Genomic DNA, 18,349 nt, shown 5'->3' with positions numbered 1-18,349 from the left:
TGCAGGGCTTGGGCCTGAGCTGGCACAAAGCAGGCTGTCAAGGAAGGTTTGCTGACCAGCAGAATCAAGACACAAATGGGCAAGTGACCCAAAAACCCAAATCAAACATACCTGTCCCTGGGCAGGGACCAGCCCTGACTCCCCACTGCCAGCACCTCTCACTGCCAACTTGCCACACCCTCTAAGCCCTTCACCTGTGAGTTATGTCCATACTTTTAGACGCCTCTCACACCTTCCACACTCCAGGCGTACCACAACTACTCAACCTCCCTGAACAACCTCCCCTGGACTTTCTTGCCCCAGGGCCTTTGTTCTATTGCTTTTTCTACTCAGCCGAGTTCTGCTCTGGGTCAGACTCTATTTCCCCCTTTGTAACTGTTGCAATATTTTTCAAATTACACTAGACTGGGTTCTGTTCACATCTGCTCTGAACTAAATGGGGGAGGGGGCACCACAAACAAGAACAGGGTTCCTTCCATCAGCCCTTGGTACACAGAGTCAGAGGTGGGCCTCTAACTCTACCACACTCTAACCAACCAGCCCAGCCCCTGGCCTGCAGCCCAGAATCAGTTCTTCCTAATGGCTCACCTGCATTGCTCCTGCTGTCATTTTAAAAAACATTCCCTGGATAGTGGGTGAGATGTTCTCAGCCAAGTGTAAATGAGACTGTACTCTTGGAGCTCCCAGAGCAGAGGGAAGAGGCAGGCTGGGGAATTTCCAGGCAAAGGCCAGCAGAAATTGGCCACAAATGAATCATTAACTCTCAAGTTGAGAGCTCCCAGTGGCTGGTGCCAAGGTCTTAGGCTCTGGCCTGTGTGGGCCACTTGGCATCCCTTGGCTCAGGCCTGAGGCTGGCCCCACCCCTCACTGGCCATCTGCTTCACCCCTGGCCACTGGTTACCAAGAGCCGGGGCCATCTGGGCCAGAGCAGCCCAGATGTCTTATGGGAAAGTGCATGCCTTTCCCCAAGAACGACTCCAAACCTTTGCCCACACACTTCTGTCCCTCTGGAATGCTGTCCCTTCCAGAGAGCTAACTCCCCTTGTCCTTCAAGGTCTGGCTCCAGCCTGGCTTGCCTCCTCTCTTCCCTGCCCATCTGGGCCCACCTTGGCCCCCACAATCTCTGAGCCTCTACAGCCCTGGCTATGTCTGCTAGTCCTGGCCTGGGCACCAGGGGTTCACTTCTTCAGCAAAGCCCCTGCCACGATGGGGACTTTGCACCTCTTCGGGACCCCGGCAGCTGGCATGAAGCACACAGACCAGGGAGCCCACATGTCATGGGTGCCATTTACTGGCTCCGTCTGCAGACAGTAGGAGAAAGCCCTGGGCTGCCAAAGGGTCTGCAGTCCTCACCTGGCTCAGGTGAGACATCACGTTCCCCTCTAGGCCTCCTTTCAGGGCCTCAGGCCTGCAGGAGTACAGTTGAAGAGGGGATAGAGGTGACCACCAGCCTCCTACTGGGGAGCTAGGTGGCTGTGGGGGCCCCAGCACTCTGGTTCCCAGGAGCTAGCAGAGTCAGCACCAACCCCCTCAATCCCCAGGGTGCCATCCTATAGGCTGGGGCACAATTTCACCATAGCCTCTCTAAGCTGCCCTCAAGCAGGGCCTGAAGTCTTCTTGGGTGGGGACTGATGGCCATGACGTCTGCAAACATAGATAATAGAGTAGTGTGATATCAACATATCATTCACTGTGCATTCACCTGTGTTTCCAAACTTAGTGTCTACCTGTATGGCAATTAGGCTGGCAAAAATAATAACAAATACCGCTGACCTGAGCGGCTGCTTTATGTCAAGCTCTGTGCTATGCTCAACACACATTTCACATGAATCTTTCCACCACACCACAAGGTCCACTCTGTGCATACGCCCTCTTGAAAGATGAGGAATCCAAGGTTCCTAGAGATTCAGAAGAAGATAAAGAGGAAGTCGCCTGCCCAAATCCCAAGGCTGGAGTGTGGCAGCCAGGGATTCCAATGAAAGCGTCTGCCCCAGGCCCTATACATCGCTGAAACTCCCTGCCACCTCATGCCCAGAGTCCTTGACTCTCATGCTCAGAGCAAGGACAAGCACTGTGGGTACCACCGCATACTCTTCATAGAGCCCCTTTCTCATCTAATCCTCAAACCAGCCCCGTGAGATGGCCAGTGAGGGTCATTGTTACCATTTTATAGATGGGGAAACTGAGGCTTGAGTCTCGACTTATCTAGCAGCTTTTACACTCCTTTAATCCTCACAAGGTGAGGTGGCTCCATGAGGTGGCTGTTGTGAAAACCATTTTGCAGATGGGAAGACGCGTAGGATGGGAGAGGCAGAGGGAACTGCGACATGGCAGTGACACAACCTAGGCTTGTGCCCTGATCTGCCCAATCGCAACTGGCCTCTCCCATGACACGGGGCTGTCCCCAAGACCTGGCATGGAGTAAGTGAGGGCTTCTGAGCATGGTGGGGAGTGGTGACTCAAGAGCACAGCTTGGGGGCCTGGGACAGGTGCTGCATTACTCCCTCCCAGCCTCCCCGCTGCCAGGCAGGACTCCTGGGCCAGGGCCTCTGCACTCACTCACCATGACGGAGTCCTCCTGGTGAGCCTAATCATCAGACCAGGACAGCTCAGCCAGCATGCTTCTCACAGCGTGTGTACATGTGTGGGTGTGTGAGTGTGGCTGGTGTCCATCTGAGGAAGACAGGCTGAGGTGGTGGCTGCATGCCCATAGGCAGGTACCCCATCACACCCCGACACATACATGCCCACGCATCACAGAGATGCATGCACTCCCCTCACCAATGCATGCAGGCACACCCATGGGAGCACTCAGGCACACTTGTGCTCATCTGCACACGTGCTCACACCCAGAATGGCACACATCTGCACTGGGGCTAACACCTCCAGGGGGCTGCCGAGCGGGGCTGTGGACAGGCCTGAGGTAGAGGCCCGGGAGTGCTGGCAAGGGGAGCAGGTGGGCAGGCGGCCATCTGCAGGGCTGTGCGAGAAGCCCCTTGCTGCTGTGTGCTCATGGCGTCAGGCCCGTCCACAACAGGCCCATAAATCAGGAGCTGCCTGCCGCAAACATTAAATCACCATCCCCAGGACGCAGCGCTTAGAACGAGAAGCAGCCGGCACCAAGCTCAGGTCCACTGCCTGGTGGGAGGTGGAGGGGTAAGCTGGTATTTGGCACCCCCTCCACCCAGGGCCACCTCCTTACCCTCAGCCCCTCCTGCTTGCCCACTAGGCCCTGCCTCCCTCTGGCCTTTCCACCCTCCCATTGGACCTTTCTTCCTCTGCTCTTGGCCTAAGGGCACCGAGTCCACCCCCTGGGCTGAGTGTGTCCTCCAGCCCCCAGCACTGAAGGTCTCCCAGCGACCAGCGTCCTAGAACCTCGGGGTGCTGGGGCAGTGTGCGGGCAGCGAACAGTCTACTTCTGGGAAGGAACACTAGAGCACCATCACTAGACCTGGGATTTGGGCCTGGGACCCACTCCCCGGTGCACCTCCCATGGGATACGTCCCTGCCCCAGGCTCGATTCCCCATCAGTAAAGTGGAGACTGGAACAGGCCCTCCTGGGCTGCCCGTTCAGAGGCTCTGACGCCCAGGGGAGAGGTCCTCCGTGGATGCTGATTAATTATGACTATTAATAATACAACCATCTGTGTCTCGTGGTGGAGCAAGGATGATTAAAACTGGGCCCCATGCCCCAGTGACAGAATAAATGGGTCTCTGGGTGGACTGGAGTGTCCACACCAGGCCTGCAAGCGAATCCGTGGTGGCTGTATGTTGGGAGGGGCTGTTTATACCACACTGCACAGGCAGATGCAGAGAGGAGAGATAGATAGACAGACAGACAGGCAGGCAGGCAGGCAGAAAGACAGACGGTGGGGCGCTGGCTCACCAGCCGGTGAACAATAATAGACAATTACCCTGTGCCAAGGCTCTCAGGCAGGATTCCCTCTGCCATCACTGGGACAAACCAACTTGGCCTTCCCACTTCTCCTCAACCCTCACCCTACCCTGCAGTGGAGCCCAGAGGCCTCAGCTACAAAGGGTGACAGGGCAGTGGGGGTGGGGACTATGCTCTGTCTAGAGAAGTCCTGGATGTAGTCATCTGCCAGGGTTAGGCCAGCCTCCTGGTGCCAGTGCTCTATGCCTGGACCTCAGGGCCATCCCATTTCATGCTTCTGGGCTCTTGCCCATCCAGGTCCCTCTGCAGCCCTGTTCTAGGAAACCCCCTCAGAGAGATAAGCCTTTCTTAATGCCCCCTCATGCAGCAGGACTGATGGAAGCTGTCCCTCCTCCCACCATGTCCTGGGGCCCAGCACACCTCTGACCTTGCCTGTCCACCCAAAATGCTCTCTCTTAGTGGATACATCCACCTCTTGCCTCACATTCACCAGACTATGACTGCTCTTGCCAGCCACCTCTACGATTCTTCAGTGCCCAGCAGAGAGGGCGAACCCCCATATGGCCCTATGAAGGAGTGACCACTGCCAGCTGGCCCTCAAGAACCCTCACCCTAAGTCAGCAGGCACTGTTAACCACCACAGCAGCTCTCTGTGGTAATCCTGCCCATTTTATAGATGAGTAAATTGAGGCACAGAGAGATAGAGAAACTTGCCTAAGGTCACATGGTCAGGAAGTGGTTGAAATGCAAAGCAGACCATCTGACTCCAGAGCTCTTACCTACCAGGCTACGAAGATTCCAAACAAATGAAGGAACAAACGAAGTTTAAATACCAGGATACACAAAGTCCTTTGAGCTATCTTTGTGTGTAGAAGGCAAAGCAGCCAGGAGGTGAGTGTTACAGGTTCAGGAGAGGTCTCTACATTAACTGGCTGTGTGACCTTAAACAAGTCACTTGCCAACTCTGGCCCTCACCTGTAAAATGGGGGCAAACGAGGCTGCTTCATCTACTGGCCAGATATGAAGACAACAGTAGAGTGAACACTCTGAGTATGATGACAGAGCATGATCATGATGTCTGTATACATAACAGCCAGGATTTCTAAACCAGAAACCTGGATGCCTGCTCTGGCGTGGACCCCAAGAACAAGGGACGAGGGATCCGACACCTTGGCAGCACATCTATCGTTCTTGGGTCTGGTCAATGTGCTTCCTGGGCACCTCTGCTGTGTGCAGTCCTGGGCTAGCCATGGTGGGGTGGGGTCATGGGAAGCACATGGACTCAACGAGCACAGGGCTGGGTGCTGACCCTCCGGGGCCTGTGACTTGGTTGGGGGATGCCCCCTCATAAGGGGCAAGGGCCACCCAAGGAGCACCTGCTTCCTTCTACCAGGAGCTTCCGGCTCCATCCCCTGGCTGACCACCACACCTGGCACTGGCAGTACAATGCAATGTGGACAGGATCCAGTCACAGGCTTGGGGGAGGTCCTGAGTGACAGGCAGGTGCATCACCAAGCTTCCTTCCCACACCCAGGGGAGCCATTACCAATCCCCCCCATACCCTCTTAGAGCTCAAACATGACCTCAGAATTACTTTTCCATACAGCATTCCAGGCTGTCACTCCTAGACGAAGCATAAAACAAAACCTATTGTATTTGACATCCCTGTGAGTAGAGCAGTGACTACACTCCACCAGCGGTCGGCCACAGCGGGCGCAGAGCCAGGAGAGGGTGTTATGGCTGTGGTGGTCCCCTCTGAGGATCATGCAGCCAGAGAACATGCACCAAGGAAGCATCTTCCAGCAGCTCCTCCCTGCCCACCTCTCTACGAGGAGGTGAAATGGCGCGGAGATGGAAGGTGCACCGAGGGGAACAGTACAGAAAAGCTGACCCAGACAGTGTGCAGAGCCCCTCATGTTTCCTAACCAGCTTCCTGATTTCTGTCATTTCCTCCTGCCATCTCTTTAACATTTTTCTTGAAATCAATTCAGTATTTGCTAAAATACATTTATTAAAAAAAATTTTATAGCATTACCTTAAATACAAAATGAGCCTCATTCACCATGAACAGAAATAAAACAGAGCGACAAACTCAAGGAGAATAAACCATGGTGTTACTTTGCTACCTGCCTGCTGGGGACTCCAAGTCCCCTTGGGCTCTCTCTGGTGAAAAGAGACCATCAAGTGCCCCGGCACTGGAGACTGGCCTCAACACAGCCACAGGGCTGGAGGGGACAGGGGTAGAGGGGCTTTCTCAGTCCCAATTAATGCAGGGTGTGAACCCCACAGTCACCTCTGCGTACCTTTGAGGAGCATGAGCACAGCTCAGCAACACTTGCTAGCTCCAAGGGGTGGCAGGTAACATGTCTCTGTTACACAGATAAGGAAACAAGAGGCTCAGAGAGGTGAGCTCACCGGCTTGAGGTCACGCAGCAGTGAGTAGCCAACCAAGTCTTCTGACTCGGGCCTCTGGATAGAGCACAGGGTTCTTCGCTCTCTGCTGCAGCCACCGCCGTCTCAATGCCACCCAGAGTCACGCAGGCGGAGCAGAGTCACTCTGACCTGCTGCTGGCATGGTTACAGTTTTTACACCTGAGGTTAACAACTGTGATTTAAGAGGTTATTTGTCTTAATTTTCGGGAATCAGTTTCTCAGGGAGGAGATAACTAACACATGGGGTTTGGGAAGCTAGTCTTTTTAGAAAATATTTATAGCATTTCAAGACAGTTTGGTGGCAAATGAATACAGCATCTGCTATTTTCCTCACTTTCCCCTACAGCTCTAAAACCCAGAGCAGTTGACACACACACAACAACACAACAACAGCAACCACATCAACGTTGATAGGAAATCAAAGCCCATCTCTTCTTCAAGAAATAAAACACAAAACTGGCATGATTTCAGAGCTCATTACTGCCTCTGGTTAAACACCTAACTAGCAATACCTAAAGCTGGTGCTCAGAAAGCCACAGCCAGTGGGCCAGGCCCCAAGGCCCCAGGGAGGCTCGCGGCCTCCAGAGTTAGGTCTGGCGGGACTCCCAGGCCTGGGATTGTGGCTCTCACAGAAAGCCCCAACAGCGAGAGAGCTCTTGCCCCAAATTTGGATTCCGCCTACAAACTGGAGAGGGACAAGGAGAAGGCAATCTCCGGAAATTGAAGAGATTCTACCAGCAGGAGCTAAGCGGGTGGCTCTCCTCACATTACCTCAGTAGTTACTCATCCCTCTGAGATCAGGGACACTTATTATCCCCATTTTGCAGATAGCAAATCGGAGGCTTTAAAAAGCCTAGAGATTTTCCCAAGGGCACAATTGCTTGTATGGTAAGCTGGTCCCTTTGACCCTATGCAGGCAGCCTGGCATCCCCGCCTCATTTCTCTTGGCCATCCTTCCATGGGCCTCTCTGCCATACTCATCTGGTTCCCAGGGCCCTGCAAGGTGTCTCCACAGTCTGGCCTCCAGGCCTTGACACACACGATGACCCTCATCACCAAACCTCCCCAATCAGAATGCAGCGTCTCAATACAGAGGTGGAATCACTAGAGAAGGTCCCTGAGGACCTTCTGCTCCATCATGCTGTCTCAGGTGGGGCTTCTGAGGCCTGGGGGGAGACGGAGTGGTACATGTTCAGGGTCACACAGCTGGCTAATAACAAAATGAAAAGGAGCAAGGTTTGCTGTTAAAAATCACAAACATGTTATTACTCCCTCTGCCCTGGGCGTCCTGGTCCAAGACACATGAGGAGCCGCTGCCATTTCACCCTAAGAGGTTGATCGAGCTGAGAATGAGGCTTGGTAGTGACACCCAGGGCTTGGGTCCAGCCAAAGGGAAATGATGGCCCAACGTCCCCCATCAGGGAGCCCTGAGGTCTGCCTTTTGGGCAGAGCCTTCAACCCGCTCCGCATCGCAGCTGCCCACCCTCACCCACACCCACCTCCAAGCCAGGGGACGGGAAGGCCCTCATCCATGACGCACTGGGACAAAACCTCAGGCCAGGCCCCGAGGGAGCACTGCCCACGCAGCCTGGCTGAAAGCTGGCAGAGAGCCCCCAGGAGGAGAGCCATGCCATGTGGCCACTCCCCTGAGCAACCCTCTCCACTGGAATGTCGACAGACATCACAAACGTGTGTGTCCAGAAAAGCTTCCACCCCCAGACCCTGCTCTCCCCCCACCCTCTTCTGGCTCCTTCTAGACCAATTGCCCTGTCCCTACCACAACCCAGCATCAAATTCAAAAGTCAAGGAGCCATTCTTGATTCTGATGCTCCCTCTCAGCCAAGCCATCTGCCACTTCTACAGCTCACCCTCTCTACGTTCCAATCGGCCCACCTCTCACCAGTTCCTTTGCCTGGGTGAGCACAATAGCCCTCACTGGCCTCCCACTCTCACTTCCCTCCTCCTCTTCCTTGTAGCTGTTAAGTAAATCTTTTCCTGTTTGGAGCCCTCCCCATGGCGTTCCCATGGCCCACACGCCTTGTGCATCTGGCCCCTCCCTACCTCCCCAAGTACACTGCTTGCTCCCAAATCATGGCTGCATTCCAGCCTTGCTGGTTGCCCTGCCCCAGGGCCTTTGCAGCTGCGGTTCCCTCTCATCACTTCCTTCCCTCACGGTGGCTGGCTCTGTTTTATTTAAGTTTCTCAGGGGATTCTTCCTGATTGCCCTTCTCTAAACTACATGCCCCTCTTCCACCCTGGTCACTCCATAACACATCACTCCATTGTATTCCTGTATTACACATGCTGTAAGCTGATTATTGTTTATGCACGTACTCTTTATTATCTGTATCTCGCCCCTACCCTGATGATATTAGCCCCAAGAGAGTTAGCACCTTGTTAGGCTGGCTCACTGCTTTATATCCAGTGGCTAGAATAGTGTCTGGCACAAAATCGATGCTCAGTAACCGTTTGTTGAACAAACAAGTGAGTGAACATCCATGATCTCGTCAGCTCACCCCCTACCACCGGCAGCCAGGTTGGGAATTATCCCACTTTATGGATGAGGGCATGGATGAGATGCTGAGAGGTGCTCTACCTGCCCGGGGGCACACAATGGTGACCAGCGCAGCATATGCATTCAGGACCAGGCCTCCTGATGCCCAGACTAGGGAAGGTACATGGAAAAGAGAATAAGAGCCCATGGAAAACGCATGAAATCGTGTGACTCCAATATTTCTCTTGCAAGTTGAAATGTTGCCTCTCTGAAAACCACATCCTGCCCCTCGTAAGCTGGCCTCAGCCTCAGCTCCAGGCGCGGCCACCTCGTGGAGACCCGCCCACTCCTTCTCTCGGCAAGCCCTGGAGGTCATGGCCCAGCCCTGAGGCTGGCAGGGGAGGGCAGGGGGCAAAGGAAGGCCCCTCTCCTGGGGGGAACAAGAGAGGGGTTGAGCCAACTGCAGGTCATCCTGCTGTGCCCACAGCCCTCCGAGGGCTAAAAATAACCGTGTGTACATGCTTCCAGAGCTGGGATTTCTGCCTCCCTGTCAGGAGGGCTGCTGCGTTTCACCATGCCCACATTCCCCGCCCACATCTTCTACCCCGCTGGGTAGCGCCTGGGCCAGCCCAGGCGAGGACCAGGGCTCGCTGGGTTTGTTTCCTTGGGTTGTTTCAGGCGCAGGGAGGTGAAGAAAGCTGTGATTCCCTCAGGAGAGAGTTTACCGCTGGCAGACAGCTGCTCCTCCTGGGGGTGAGTCGTAGCCAAGGAAGGAGTTACAGTTACAGAGAAGGTGGCCAGATCCTGAGTCATAGGGGCACCCAGCTAGTTCATCCCAAAGCTTTGGGAGCCGCAGTGCCATGGGGGAGCCTGAGAGCTGGTCAGTGGTCCAACTTGCTGTGTGACCTGGAGCAGGCCACTTCCCCGCTTTGGTCCTCAGGTACCTCTCTGTGTTGTGGTTACTGGACGTCAGTAATTGACACCTTGTCCTCACATGCCCAGAATGTGGAGGGCTCACAGTGCATTCTCAGTGTGTGTGTGTTGGGGAGCAGGGGACAGTGCGAGCAGCAGCCCTGGCTCCTGGGGCCCCACAGCTTGTCTTCGTGTGGGATGACAGGGCGCACCTGTCAGGAAGGCTGTGACCTGGCCACCCTCCTCCCTTCTTCCCTGCCCTGGTTCACCCAGACGGACTTTAACCCAGAGAGGCAGGTGCCAGTCACCTGCCTGGAGGCGGCTCCTCCCTCTGGACAAACAGGCCTTTCTCTGACGCCACAGCTCCCGGGAATGTGGCTGTGCCAAGAAGAAACATGCAGGCTGTCAGCGGGCTGGCACTTTGGCCAATCACCCTCCTCAGGCTGGCAGCACCTGGTAAGCACTGACCTCCCTATTACTCCCAAACGTCCATGGAGCTGAGGATCTCAGGCCTCCCAGGATCCAGCAGGCCCTGGTCTTTCTTCTCTGACTTGGGAGGCCTGGCTGACTTGCTGCCCCTGGACAGGAACAAAGTCCATGCCCACTAGCCTGACTTTAAGGGCCATGCCCCTCTGACAACATCCCTCTGGTACTCTGAGCCTTTGCAGGTGCTATTCCCTCTGCCTTAGATGCTCTTCACTCACTTCTTGGCCTGGGAATTTCCCACTCATCCCACAGGACTAACTCCTTTGCCACCTTCTCCAGCAGAGTGAGCCAGCACTTTGCCAGCCCTCTGTGGCCCCCTCCATTAGACAGTCAGTAGCTCCCCAGAGCAAGAACCTTGCCCTGATCCCCCACAGGGCCGGCACAGGAAGGGTGCTTTCTAAGTATCTGCTGAATTTACTCTCAAGGTAAGAGTTCGGTCCTCTTCTCTCCTCTTTCCTGCCAAGTCCACCCCCAGGGTACCTCCACGTGTCCCTTCAAGATCCTGCAGTCTGTGGTCAGCTCCACCCTTTTCCTCCAGAGACTCCTGTCCTCTCGGGACCCCTTGGAGTCCCAGCCTCTGTGCTCCTCATAGGACCTGCAGTTCTCACGCGGCTTTCTAGATGCACTTGCCTGCCCAGATACGCTGGGCCAAGGCCCGCGCCTGCACGGTTATACAAGTGCACAGGGTCGGTGTGCAGGAGCCCAAGGGTCGAGAGCACTGCCCCCCAGTACCCGGAATTCACTTCCCTCGGATTCCACAGCACCCAGCGCCCCCACCAACCATCATCCACCCCCATATGCAGCACTGCCGGGCCCCTGCTCCATGCCCAGCTCCCTGCCAGCACTGGGCCTCAGGCCCTCCTCCCGGACAGTGGCAGGGCTCCTCAGAGCCCCTGTGAGCCCACCCTCCAAGCAGCCAGCAGAGGGACCCTTCTGTAAATCAGATCTGGCTGTGCCACTCCTCATCCAAAATCTCTTCCCGTTGGTCCTGAGTCAAGGATACACTCTAAGGCACGAATGACACTGAAGGGCTGCAATCAGGCCCCCATTCAGCCCCTGGCCATGCCTCCCCCGCCCAGGCCTGACCCCTCCACTGCCCCTTTTCTGTGAACCATCCCCGACTCACCTTTGGAGTGCGGCTCAAAGATTACCTCCTGTGGGAAGACCTGCCTGAAGACCCCTCCCCAGCAGGCTGACCTGAGCTGCTCCACTCGGCAGGGCTCTCAGCACAGCCCCTGGGCCCTCCTGCTGGAGGAACGCTGGCCTGTCTTGTTCTCCAGTGAGGCTTTGAGCTCCTGGGGTCAGACCAGGATCAGTCACACAGAGCCTGGTACAGAGTCGGCCCTCAACAGCAAATGTATTCTGAGCATCACCACACCCCCAAACAGGTGGGCACAAGGACCCCCATTTTGGTGATAAGGAAAGTGATATTCAGAGGGGCTGAGAATTTGTTCAGGTCATATAAGCAGTAGTGGTGGGACCCACGTAGGGAAGGACCAGCCAGCACCCATGCTCCTACCTGCTTCTGGGACCAGGCCCTCCAGGTAATGAAAAGAGGGCCACGTGCTCCTCTTTCTAAGGCATCTGCAGCTATGTACCTAGCAGCTTCTCTGGCTCTCTCTTTTCGTTTTTTTGTGAGGAAGATTGGCCCTGAGCTAACTGCTGTTGCCAAACTTCTTCTTTTTGTTTGCGGAAGCCTGTCACTGAACTAACATCTGCACCAATCCTCCTCTATTTTATGTGGGATGCCACCACTCCATGGCTTGACAAGCGGTGCTAGGTCTGCACCTGGGATCTGAACCCATGAACCCCGGGCCACAGAAGTGCAGCACGCGACTTAACCACCGGGCTGGCCCCTTGAGCTTCTCTCAGCGCCTCACTCGGCCATCACTCCCACAGGGGCCTGAGCTTTCTCTAGGAGGGACGGGACACCTCCTCCAAGCCCAGGCCATGTGGTAGGAGTGGGGGCTATGGAGAGAAATTCTTCCCAGGCAAGTCATCTGCAAAATGCAGGACCAGCCATCCTCCCCAACCTAGAATGAGTGCCAGCGTCCCAGGCTCAGCACCAGGAGGACCCATAGGGGTCACAGAGGCTCCAAGAGGCAAAGAGGGAGCCTGGGGCAGACCTGGGCCAAGACGCCACCTCTCCCTGATGGAAGCACAGTGCAGGCCCCTCCGTCTTGTCTTTTCCACATCCAAGGCTGACAAGATTGCTTCCTCTTTTCTGAGACCCCAGGGGGCCTCTCAACCCGGTCTTCCTTTCAAAGCAAACACAGATGCAGAGCCAGTGAGTAAATCCTGGAGATCCTGTGGAGCCATGGGAGGGAGGAATACAGTAAAGGCAGACTGGGGGGACCCCCAGCCAGTGCAAGGGGGGGGCCTGTGCCCAGGGGAACCCCAGGAGCACTGGGCTCCCAGCACTGGTACACCCAACTCCCAGGCCCTCAGGACAGGTTCCTAGCAGGTCCATGGCAGCTGTAGCTGCATCAGAGCTCCCCACCCCCCTTCCCACTGCCACTGGTCATCTGGCTCTGGTTTCTGACGCTGTGGCTCTAGGGTTGGGTGTCAAGGAGGCTGCAGGGTTACTGGCTCTCAGGGCCTGCTCCCTGGCAGGGGGCAGCCAGCAGCATTTGAACCCCAACCCACTGCTGGGATTTGCTAACAAAGTGGTTCCCACTCAGCTCCTCTGCCAGGTGGAGCCAACCTTCTCCAGCCAGACCCCAGAGCCAGCTCCAATGAGCCAAGCTCGAGGCCTGAGGCTTAGAGTTTCTCCAGCCCCAGAGGCTACCAACAAATGAAGCTCATGCCCCGACTGCCCACTCTGCCAACTAACCTCCCTGCTAGTGAGGTGACCTCGCAGGCCCAGTACTCTGACAGGTGCGGGCCCTGTCCACGCCACGTTCTCCCTCCGAGCACCTGAGGCCCACAGCACCCGACCCAGCTCTCCTCCTTACCGGCTGTGTGAATTTGGATGCCTGCCTTCACCTCTCCGAGTCTCATCTGCGTGGCTCTCAGGTTACTGGAGGGTTAACTGAGACAACTGTGCAAAAGTAATGCCAGCATTGGTCAGGTGCCTGCAATGCACCAGGTCCTGTTCTAAGCTCTGTACGAGCATTAATTCACTTATACTCACAAGATCCCTCCAAGGAAGGGGATTCTGCTACTACAGCCCCATTTCATAGATGAAGAAACTGAGGCACAGAGTAGTTGAGTTGCTTCTCCAAGGTAGCCCAGCTGGTACGCATGGGAGCTCCAGCAGTCTGGCTCCAGACCGCATGCACTAACCACCCCACATGCTGCCTCCAGGAAACTCCCACCCTCTCTCCAGTGCTGCCGGGGTCCTAGCCTCATCAAACTCCTTGCCACCCCTGCCCCCATAAACTCCTGGGGCATGGTGCTTCTGGGCCTGTGAGTGCCCCCTGTCTAATAGGCCCTCCTCTCTTGTCCACCTGGCAGACACTGCCAATTAGCTCAGGCACTGCTTCCACCTCCCTTCTGACCCTTGACCCCTAGGTAGAAATGACCACTTGACCACTGCCCCTCCCCAAGCCCTAGGCTTCCGTCAAACCCTCTGGAGCCCCCAAGGGCAGGGCCCAGTGGCGTCCTGGACCCAGTAGGGACTCAACAAATGCCATGGAGTGCCTGAGTGCCCATGGCTTCAGGTCCAAAGGGCTCTGGCTTTGCCCATCCACTCGGCCCGTGTCACCTACAAGCTCTTGGTAACGAGGCCCCATGGAGAGCTCCAGGCCATATGTCGTGGCCCCTCAGTTCCTCTGCCTCCTCACACTATGGGGGGCAGTTAGCATCCAGGCAGCTCACAGAGAGGTGCCCTGAAGACCACATATGTAGTGAGCACAGAAGCCCGAAGTGACAGGATTGATAAAAACCTCCCTGCCCGCTGACACGCCATACATCAAAGGCCCCAAACCTCATTCTCCGCTTGCCTCCAGTTTCTATCAGAGCTGGCCAGCTGCACATTTATGGAGAAGTTTGTGATCTGACAGGTACTGTATTACCAACATTAATGATGCATCAGTCTCTAGAATTACTGGGGAAACAGTCCAATTGATTTTATTATTATCTCGAGTTCTTCACATTTCATTCCAGGCAGCTTGCTCCCAGAGTTTTTGAGCAAGGACCAAAGTAAAGAAAGGAAGGTTTTGGGGCCAGGACCAAGCTCGGGTGGGAGAACCTGGGCTTGTCCTGGGGACAGCCCTTCCACTCCTCTGCCTTCTCCTCCCTCCAAGGCAACAGAAGGGTCGCTGAAACATCAGCGGGTAGAGAGTGCAAGTGCGGCTTCCCTGTGGAGAGGCGAGCGGGGTACAGACCCAGCACTCAGGCCAGGCCTCCTGTTCATATTACAAAGAGGGAGGCAGTCAGAGGCAATCAGACAGAGCCACTGATGTCGTCTGTCATCTGCCCCTTGGCGAAGGGAGGGAGCTAACCCCTTCTGGAGCCCACATGTAAATTTGGGCCCATGCCTACACCAGGCCTGGCAGCTCTGCTGGCTGGCAGGGAGCAAGTGGAAGACGCACAATGACATGGAAGATGTGGGTGGTGCGCACCTCATCTCAGGCCACTTGGCGCCGGCCACACGAGACTCCTTTCAGTTTCTAGAACATGCCAAGCTCTTTCCAGTCTCAGGGCCTGCCTTTGCACAAGCTGTTCCTTGTGCCCTCAGGTCCTCTCCTCCCCCACCCCCCAGCATCTCATGGCCCTCCTCAGAAAGGCCTTCCTGCCTCCAGGCCTCCCATACCCTCGCCCTCGGTATTCTCCATCCAGCATCCAACTTGTTTCCTTCTTAGCACTTATCCTAACTCATAAAGGGGGCCCTCATAAGCTGGTGGGCTGTGTCCCTCTTTGGCTCCCTGCAGGTAGGGGTCTTACCTGTTCTGGTCACATCAGAGCCCCAGAGCCTAGCAGAGTGCTGTTCCCCTGCGGGCATCCATACCCAGGTGTGGAATGAGTGCAGGATTCTGAGAGCAGGGAGGGACTGCAGGAGCCTGTTTCTATCAATCCCTGAAGGCAGTGTTCTGAGTCAAGAAGGTGTCAAGCAGCCGGCCCCGTGGCCAAGTGGTAAAGTTAACGGGCTCCACTTCAGCAGCCCAGGGTTCACTGGTTTGGATCCTGAGCAGCGACCTATGCACCGCTCATCAAGCCATGCTGTGGTGGCATCCCACATATAAGAACCAGAATGACTTACAACTGGGATATACAACTATGCGCTGGGGCTTCGGGGAGAAAAAAAATAAAGAGGAAGATTGGCAACAGATGTTAGCTCAGGGCCAATCCTCCTCACCAAAAAGCATACCTTAAAAAAAAGAAGTTCTTAAGAAAGTTCTCCAGGAAAAGGGCTGATTCTCCCCTCCCCACCCCTGACCACCAGGCTGGAGGTTCTGTGAAGCTCTCTCCCTTCTAGCTCCTTGGGCAAATTTTTGTCCATCAGGACTCTTCCGCCTTCCCTCTTCTCCCAGCCCGTCCTCCACCTTTAGCTTCCTCCAGGAACTCTCAGAGGCAGCAGGGCCAGTGAGAAGCTGAGGCTTGAGGCCAGGAGTCGGGTCCAAATCCTAGTCTCACCACTTAAGCAGAGAATGTAACTAGTTGCACCAGGTTCTGCCCAATTACCTACCTACGAAATGGGGGTGAGGAGCCTGCTCACAGGGAGCTCAGGAGACAACAGTTTCAGCAAACAAAGTAGACGTCGTGCTAAGTGACCAGACACAGGACACACTCAAGGCGCCTTTAGTGATGCCATCTGCCAATGTTCAAACTGGCCACGTGATCGAGGTATGGGGATCCCAGGTGGCCATGAGACATGGGTCCTCGAAAGGCTTGGAACAACGAAGACTGGACTCTGAGGGAAAGAGAGCCCCATACCTGTAGAATAACTGGGCACCTCCCAGGAGTGCGGGGTCCAGGTGGGGTCTCTGGGTGAACACACAGCAGGATTTGTTAGGTGCCTTCCAGGCCCAAGGCAAGAGCAGGACGATGAGAGGACAGGGGAGCGGTGCATCCGCCGCCAGAACAGTCATAGCAGACAGACTGACGATCCCCATCGGAGCAGAGGGGCCGGGCAGGGTGGCCACGAACAAACATTACTGCAGAAGCTCTGGAAGCTCGGGGAGCAACAGATGGCCTTGTAAGGATGGTCTTCTAACTATTCGTATTACAGTTATCATTGCTATTTAGCATTATCTGGAATTAAGTCAGAATATTTGACTTCATCCATAGCACTCTGATTTGAAAATAGATTTTTTCCCGAAATAAATATTTCAGATATAATTTATTTATGAGCATTTACCATGGGCCTGGCTCTATGCTAAGCACTAACCACACATTATCACATTTCCTCCTAACCAGCCCCATTCTCCCCATGGAAACTGAGGTGCTGAGAGGGGAAGTCGGAATGCATGGGGTCCCACAGGTGGAAGGTGCAAAACATGAATCCTGGCTGATCTGAGATTTGGGGCTCCTGGACCCTGGGGGGTGGGCGCAGCCCCCTCTGGCCCGAGGGTCCCAGGCCCCTGACCAGCATCCAGCCCCACCACTTTCTGACAGAGGAAAGTGAGGCCCAGAAAGGCCTTGGACTTGCCCAAAATCACCCAGTTATCCCATGGCAGGGCAGGGATGACTGACAAATCCACTACAGACTTCACCTCACTTAATTCTCAAAGTAACTTGGGAAGTAAGTACTGCCCGTTTCATGGCCAGGGAGTGTCAGTCTCGAGAAACTCAGAGGACTGCTAGCGACAGGCAGAGCAAGGATTTGGACCCAACTCTGGAGGCTGTCTGGTAACCACTGTGCAACCAGCCCAAACGCCTGGAACCTGGCTCTAGCACCTCCCTCCCGGCGGCGGGGAGAGCAGAGGACACCCAGCCCCATGCTCACAGCCTTCTGCATGGCCCACGTGTCATGGCCGGTGGGCTGTGCACCTGGCTGGCGCACAACGCCAGCAGCCGCAGTAAACAGGCCCGGCTGCAGCCGGACTCACCCGGCTTCCTGCACCGGGGAAGCCAGGGCGGAGGGCCGGCTCCTTGGCACTGCTGGCAGCAGGCTCTTACTCAGTTAGGCCCCTTCTGTCCAAAGGGCAGCTGTGACATGTGGAACGGGTCTGTGGTGTCCACATGAGCCCAGCATTGTAGGGCTGGGCCCAGACAGCGCCCTCAGTCGACTGTTTACTTATGAATCCACCCAGCACTCACCTCGGCCTGACACTCAGTTCTTTCCCAAGATGCAAATTGGCTTCTTCCTGTAAGTCAAACCGACTTGCTCAAGCTGATCAAAATCATCCCAAACGGGCTCTTTTATCTCCCCAAGACAGAAAGTCCTCTGCACTCCCACCTCTTAGAAAGAGGAAGACATCTTCACACCACTTCACGTGGGCTGGCCTAGGGAGAGGTCCTGAAGAAGTGTCCAGGGGCATGTGAGGGGGTCAATGAGAGCAGTGGGAGAGAAGTTTCTAGACTCGGAGAGTTGTGTTAAAATCTTGCCTCTGACACCTTCTGGCCTTGTGGCCTTAATCTCTCGGGGCACCACTCCGTTCATGCACGTGTGTTAAATAGGGATAAAAACAGCCCCTTCCTCCTAGGGTTCTTTGGAGAACTAAATGAGATAATACATGTAAACTACTTGGCACAGTGCTGAGACCCTAACAAAGCTCCTGAACGTGGTGGTGGTGCTGGTAAAAACAATAAAATAACTGTTGTTATTATTATTACCTGAAGCTTGGACCTGCCACTCAGCCGTCCTTGCTGGGTGGCTTCAGGATGATCCCTTTTGCTCTCTGAGCCTCAGCTTCCCCTACTGTAGAGTGAACCCCAGGGAGCATTTCTTCTACTGGCTGGCTGCCCAGCCCTTCGACCGCCTGCATCATATTCAAACAGCTTTGGGGGTGCTGTTTCCTGTAGCCGGTCTCTTCACTCTCTCAGGGGCTCTCTTGTCAGAAAAACAAAATCCGTTCTAAAAAAAAATGCCCATCTTATAGAAAAGCGAGCTACCTGACTGCTCCTCTGCCAACTGGCGTCGGGACTTCTAAACATCAATCACTTAAAGGCACAGGCCCTGTGCAAGGCTTTGGGGGGATAACTGGGGTCTGATAAGGGCTTATTACCCACTAGATTAATAAGGG

At 55.2% G+C, this 18,349-nt stretch overlaps 1 protein-coding gene across 11 annotated transcripts in view; it reads right to left on the bottom strand.

Annotated features, from left to right (window-relative positions):
- ZMIZ1 (zinc finger MIZ-type containing 1) overlaps positions 1–18,349 on the bottom strand; it is a 237,553-nt gene that overhangs the window by 196,057 nt on the left and 23,147 nt on the right. Inside the window, exon 1 of one of the 11 annotated variants that reach the window (XM_044761347.2) lies at positions 6,311–6,465. The exons of 9 other annotated variants lie outside the window; for them this stretch is intronic. The gene's annotated coding sequence lies outside the window, so the exon portion shown is untranslated. Of the gene's footprint in view, positions 1–6,310; positions 6,466–18,349 lie in introns of those variants that run through there. One more of the 11 variants, XM_044761350.2, reaches the window with a different exon arrangement.

Source organism: Equus asinus, chromosome 2 (assembly GCF_041296235.1).
Source record: "Equus asinus isolate D_3611 breed Donkey chromosome 2, EquAss-T2T_v2, whole genome shotgun sequence".
Classification (NCBI taxonomy): Eukaryota; Metazoa; Chordata; class Mammalia; order Perissodactyla; family Equidae; genus Equus; species Equus asinus.
Note: the sequence above shows the minus strand (reverse complement) of the source record. Positions and strands in the feature narration are given on the sequence as shown.